The sequence below is a fragment of the Gavialis gangeticus genome, unplaced genomic scaffold, assembly GCF_001723915.1.
Source record: "Gavialis gangeticus isolate Ggan-Ray unplaced genomic scaffold, GavGan_comp1, whole genome shotgun sequence".
NCBI classification, from domain to species: Eukaryota; Metazoa; Chordata; order Crocodylia; family Gavialidae; genus Gavialis; species Gavialis gangeticus.
This window is the reverse complement of record NW_017729030.1, coordinates 49356818-49362869: the sequence shown is the minus strand read 5'-3', so window position 1 is coordinate 49362869 and position 6052 is coordinate 49356818. Positions and strand designations below refer to the sequence as shown.

At 43.3% G+C, this 6052-nt stretch overlaps 1 protein-coding gene across 2 annotated transcripts in view; it reads right to left on the bottom strand.

Annotated features, from left to right (window-relative positions):
* ARHGAP10 (Rho GTPase activating protein 10) overlaps positions 1-6052 on the bottom strand; it is a 246540-nt gene that overhangs the window by 1115 nt on the left and 239373 nt on the right. The window lies entirely within an intron of this gene.

Below are 6052 nucleotides of genomic sequence, written 5' to 3'. Positions count from 1 at the left end.
AAAAACCCAAAAAAAAAAAAAAAAAAAAAAAAAAAATCAGACCTTTTGCACAGACCAAGGGCGCCAAACACCTGGCTCATGGGCTGGATCTGGCCGGCAGAAGCCCTTCATCGAGCCATAGGGAATTTTGGGGCATGGCCAGCAATGGCCTCCTGTGAAATGCAGCTTTTCCTTTCCCCCCAGCAGCAGGCATACGAGCAAGCCTGGGACACCAGCTAAGTTTGACACCCTAGTATACAATATTCTGGACAACATGGGGCAAGAAAAGGGTTAGTATCTCATTGTTTTTTTAAATACTTCTACTTTTTTTCAATGGAAGGTGGCCTGTGAAATCCAAACTGGGATGTTTGCAATATTCTTCTAGAGGAGAGTGGAGTAAGATTGGACAGGGGTGTTGGCTGTAGCCATGTTGGTCTCAGGACATAGGTGCCAACAAAGTCCTTTCCCTTTTCTGGGGTGAACATATCAGTCGTGACTGGCTGCCACAGGTTTGGAAGCTTATCTTTATGAGAAAGGAACTTGGAATCAAAAGAACAATAGAGATACAAAGGGAAAAAAAAAGAGAAAAAAACCATCAAAATATTAAACTCTTCCTTGCACTTTGGAATTTAAAGTCAGCATATTATTTGGGTTGGCCTGGTGTGTAGACAAGACAGGAATTCAGAGAGATGGGCATATTTGCAATTCAAGGGCCCAGTTTGCCATCCAAAATTAAGTGTGATTAGTTAGATTTGATATTGTGTTTAAGAAGAAAGGGGTCGAGGGAACCTCAAAGTGAAGCTCTGAAACTGGTGAAGAGGAAATGTTTGATGAAGTACACAAAATAATTGGTCTGGCAGCAACATAAGTTAATTTTAAGAGAAACATGTTTTTTTAATAGAAGTTGATTTTTTCATACCAAAACCTGAACAACACAGAACCTTGGGATGCAGCCCACAGAGCCAGCCTCGGGTGACAGTGGCATTTTGTCACTCAAGGAGGATTAGGATTAGTGGCAAAGATGCTGCAGAGTCATAGTGCACAGCAAGTGCAGCACAGCTTTATTTAAAAAGCACGTACGGCAAACATCTTGTCAGGCTCAAGGCAAAACTACTTGTGCTCACAAAGCCACAGACAACACTTGTGTGCATTATAAAGACTAAAAGATACAGACAAAGCAAGTAGGACAATGGCCATGTCAATACTGCTTCCACAGCACCCCCGGGCGGGAGCCCTCAATATGGTTTCGCTGCCTTGTTTCCCAATTTGGCACATATGGAGTGGGAGTAGGTAGGTAGGTGTGCTTCTTGGCAGCTTACTCAGGAAAGGCTATGAAAGCAGCCCAGACATGTTCAACAGGACTGCCATGTTGGGAAATGTTGATCTGTTTCTCACTGTGTGGGCAGACTGTTGGCACTTAATTTTAAACTGTCTTGATAACTGTTCCATTTATTAACTGGTCCATTTAGTAACCAAGGAACAGCCCACAGATGGGCTTCCCCACAGGTCTAGAGAATAATAGGGCACCACTGATGTAGTACAAATGAAGAAGATGCCCAAATTGCCGGCATCTTCCACAAGGCAAGTGAGAATAAAAAAAGGGAACAGTCCACAGGTCAACCTATTTTAAATTTCTAATAATCCACTATTACTAATTGTTACTATTATTTCTAATAATATTCCCTATTATTATTTCTCCTAAGTATATGGTACAAACACATTCACTAACAGTCTTACCACATTCAGTGACTCTGGTATTGCACACAGTGCGCATGCTCTCTTTAAGGCACGGGTTTGTTTAGATCCATTTTTTCAGCAATCTCCTGCTCAGGAGAGGTTCCTCTGCAGTGTCCCCTTTCTGTCATTCTCTCTCAATCAGCAGTGATTACAGTCCTTAACACTGTCTCGGGACTGCTTCATTTAAAAATACCTTGCTGCAAAATCTAAGCATTTGGCCTTAAAACGACTATCCATTATTGGACTATGGATCCCATAGGATTAAGTTCTATATTGGCTGGAGACAAGCAGCGAAAATATTTGTAGTTTAAGAGATATGGGGACACAAAATTAAAATGAACTGTGACACAATGACATTAAATGGTATTTGGGAAAAAAAGGTACTGCAGTGCTGGCTAAAGAATGACTGTCTAAAGTTACTATCTGTAGAGACACTGGAATAGCAGCTGGACTTCTGAATCCAGAGCAACAGAGTTTCTCCTTGTTTTCCTTCCTAGGATCCATTTTATTTGCCCTCATTATATAAGTTGAGGCAACATCTTTTTATTGGGCAGATGTCTGTCACCTGAAAAGATCAAACTGCCACAGGAAACTATGAAAAAATACACACAAAATCCTGAGACATGTCAGAATAATATTTCTCAAATAAGAAATTGAGAGGGTTTCCTTTGCATCTGTAGTATGCCTTGTCTTCTTTGAATAGTGCCAATGCTAAGTAGATATTTAGGCCCAAAGCTTTCTCCATGGGGGGACTTCAAACTTGACACCTGGCATCTCTAGCCATGCTGCCAGATTGGGGGTGGATGCACAGAGGGGAATGAGAGGCTCCTAGGGAGGGAGAGGGAGTGGGGCAGGGGGAGAAGCAACAGATAGATGCTGGCTGTGTGGTTTTGATAATTAGCTGACTGCCTGCCCTGAACTGGACCTAAGACTATTCATGGTTAGGGCTGATAGTCAGCTCTGGGTCTGGCACCTGACCCAGGACTATCCAGCTAGGGCTAACAATCAGGTGATTGTGAGGCCTGCATGTGGGGCTGCAGCACTCAGTTTTGACCTTGCCAGTACAGAGAGCACCCAGGATAAATAATCCCAGGCTCCTCCTGCACTGGCAAGTAGCAACAATGCGACTGGGATCTGATCCCCAATTCCAAAACCATGCCTCCTGCCATGCACGTGGCATGGCAGAAGGCACAACAGTTGGGATTAGGGACCAGATCCCACCTCGTTATTAAAAGAACGTATGCCAGAGAAACCTCATTGCAAAGAGAACGGCAAAAGCAAACTGCATTTCGGAGACATCAGTCCTACTGGGCAGTGCTGAGGCTTAGAAATGTTTGGAGCCATTTCTAAAGATAAGTCTACAGCAGAGATGTACAAATGTTTAAACAGGTTAAAATCAATATGGAGCTAAAGCACATTTCTAAACAGCTCACTGCTTCCAAAGTAATTCCAAAACCCTGAAATCCATGAGGAGAGAAAGTATGATCGAATGCATCAAGCATGGGACTAGCAGCCAGGAGATCTTATTTTTTGCTCTGCTGCGGATTTGCGATGAGATCATAAATGACGCAGTTTGCTTCTGTGTTTCAGTGGCTCTGTCTGTAAAATGGAGATAATTAACGCTCCCCAGTGCATAAGAGCATTGGCAAGGTGCTCTGAAATGTGCGGATAAAAGGAGTTGGAGGAATGCAAAAGAGTATCGCCATACTACTTTATCCTTGTTTTTCTCTTTTGGCACAAGGATTCTATCCACGTACCATTTAATATTACATTAAAGACCAAGGCGAAGTAGGAAGGCTAATCTTTCACTCCTTGATACCACATGCTGAATATGAACCATTGTAAAGCCAGCTCATGAACTGGTGAAGAAAAAGCCTTAGAAGGCAAGAGACTAAATAAGCTGATGTGTTAAACCAGCAAAGATGCTGACAGGCAGAAAAGGCAGGCTGCATCTGCCATACAGAGAGAGGCCCCATGTCACCAGGTGACTGAGTGATATTCATAGAAACTACTTTTCCTGTGAAATGTGTGAGAACTAAACCATTTTGCTAGTTGCCTTCTCCTTTTCCTTTCCTCTCAAAATCTTGATTCAAGTTTGCCAAAAGACATCTAGCCAAATGAGTTAGGAGGATTAGGAACTGCCAGCATTTGAACTGAAAGCACTTGCACAAAATGGCTAGTAATGCTAAAGTGGCATACATGGAGTTGTGTAAATGCCATCTATGCTTTTGGAACAACACTTAATACATTGTTGTCTCCAAGAAGGCAAGATTTCAATGGATGCTGGTTTGATTCTTCTTTCCCAGGACACTGGGAATGATGATCTCTGCAGAAATATCCCGCTCATGTACTTATCTAAAAACTGCCCAAATTCTTCCCAGCTGTGTCCTTATCTAGCTGCAAAGTCCTCCAGCTCTGCCGCTAGCCAATTCTATGTTTTCGGTTATGTGCTGTCAGTAATACAATCTACCAGGATCAAAAGAGGTGGGGATGCCCTACAGTAAATTAAGTCTTAATAACAACACCAGCAGTGTTGTTCTTCTGATTGTATGATTCACTTGTAAGCCTTGTACTTGTGTACAGATGTCCAGCAAATGAGATCAATCCTTCTTACAAACTTTAATTAGAAAAACAATTTGAGGTAGGTATCAGCTATTACTCTCAAACACTACTAGGGAAAGAGGCATGGAGTAACAGGTTACACTTATTTTTGTACCAAACACTTAATTTCCACAATTGATGCAGTGGTGTATTGTGATATAAGCCATCATTTAAAGCCAGGATGAGAAGAAGCATTTTGTCCATGACTAACTGGTGGGAAAGAACTACTGTAATTGTCACTAGAGGCCAAAGACAAAAGCAGAAGGAAGGGAAGGAAAAGACTGAGGAGAGAGGAGGGAAAAATGGGAGAAGGAAATAGGCAAGAAGCCAGAAAACAGCAAGGAGAGGTGACAGAGGTACAAGAGAAATAAGAGAGATGGATAAAACCCTCCCTAATGGAAGCAGTGCTCTTATCAGACATTAATTTATCAGTTACTTTAAATGGTTGATACTAGCTGTATGTCAACTTGATTGATGCATTGTCACTTTGATAGTTAAGGTTATTGGTAGAGCAGCAGAATTGATGTATTATTACTTTAATTCTTCATTTGGCGGATTATTAGGGCATGTGGGGATTTAAATTGAGTAAGTAAAGAACCTGAATTGATTCACTGGAGTCTGGTTTCAATATAAATGCATCGGGGTTAGATGGCATGATGGGGAGGAGAGAGAGAAAGATACCCCTGTGAAGGAATTTCAAAAGACTGCTGAGAATAAGGAAATGGCTTTAAATATTTAATGCATTTGAAACCCCTAAACATCTTTCCATTCTGATAAAGCCTATTTGTGCTTTGTCTAACTATGAACAATTATGCACCACTGTGTTATCCTGATTACCATGTTTGGTTACCACCTTGACTATATTACTTATATACTGTTCCCTTCTCCTTGCCCATTGCCCGCCTGCCTGTCTTACCATTTATACTGTAAGACCATTGACTAGCAAACTTTATGATAGTACAACACCCAGAAGAGCAAGATGATATAAAAACAAAACCCCACAGGGGCTCCATAAGTGAGGCTGCAATTAGCTTTCAACTATAAAAACTTAATTTTATCCATCCGCTTTCACTTCCTCCAGACAGACACTTATACTGAAATTTCTTACATATAGATTCCTGGACTGCAGTGAGTTTGTTTTGGAAAGTTTAAGGCCACTGAATTCCTTGCACCTCCTGAAAATGACTTAATTTCTGCCAACCTTGAAAATATGAATTTCTAGAGGACTGTCCCGGGACCCGCAGAAGCCAGGAAAACTTAACGGGAGAGCAGGACGCCGCGTGGGAGGGAGAGCCCGCGCGGCTCATTAGCCACGTCTATGTACAGCTGCAGCCGGCAGCTGACGGTGACGTCAGACGCTGGCCAGGAGATTTAAAAATGGTGGCTGCCACTCCGGAGGCGGTGGAGGGAGAGAGGAAGGAACGGTGGGCAAGGTGGTCCCTGTCGTTAGCCCAGCTGGACAGGAGCTGCGGAGCCGGAGAGTTGGAGTGTCCGGGAGAAGAGGCGGGATAGCTGGATCCCCAGTGGAGCGAGCCTGCGGTGCCAGAGCAGGGGGACAACAGGGGATCAAGATCACCCAGGAAGATCCTGAGCAGCATGAAGTAAGTGCTGTGGCAGGGGGCGAGGGAAGTGCCGAAGAGGAGGGTGAGGCCGAAGACGCACTGGGCTGGAGAGAGAGTTCGGGGGGGGATCGCCGCCAAGAACAGAAGGCATCGATTGAGGATTAAAGGGGACA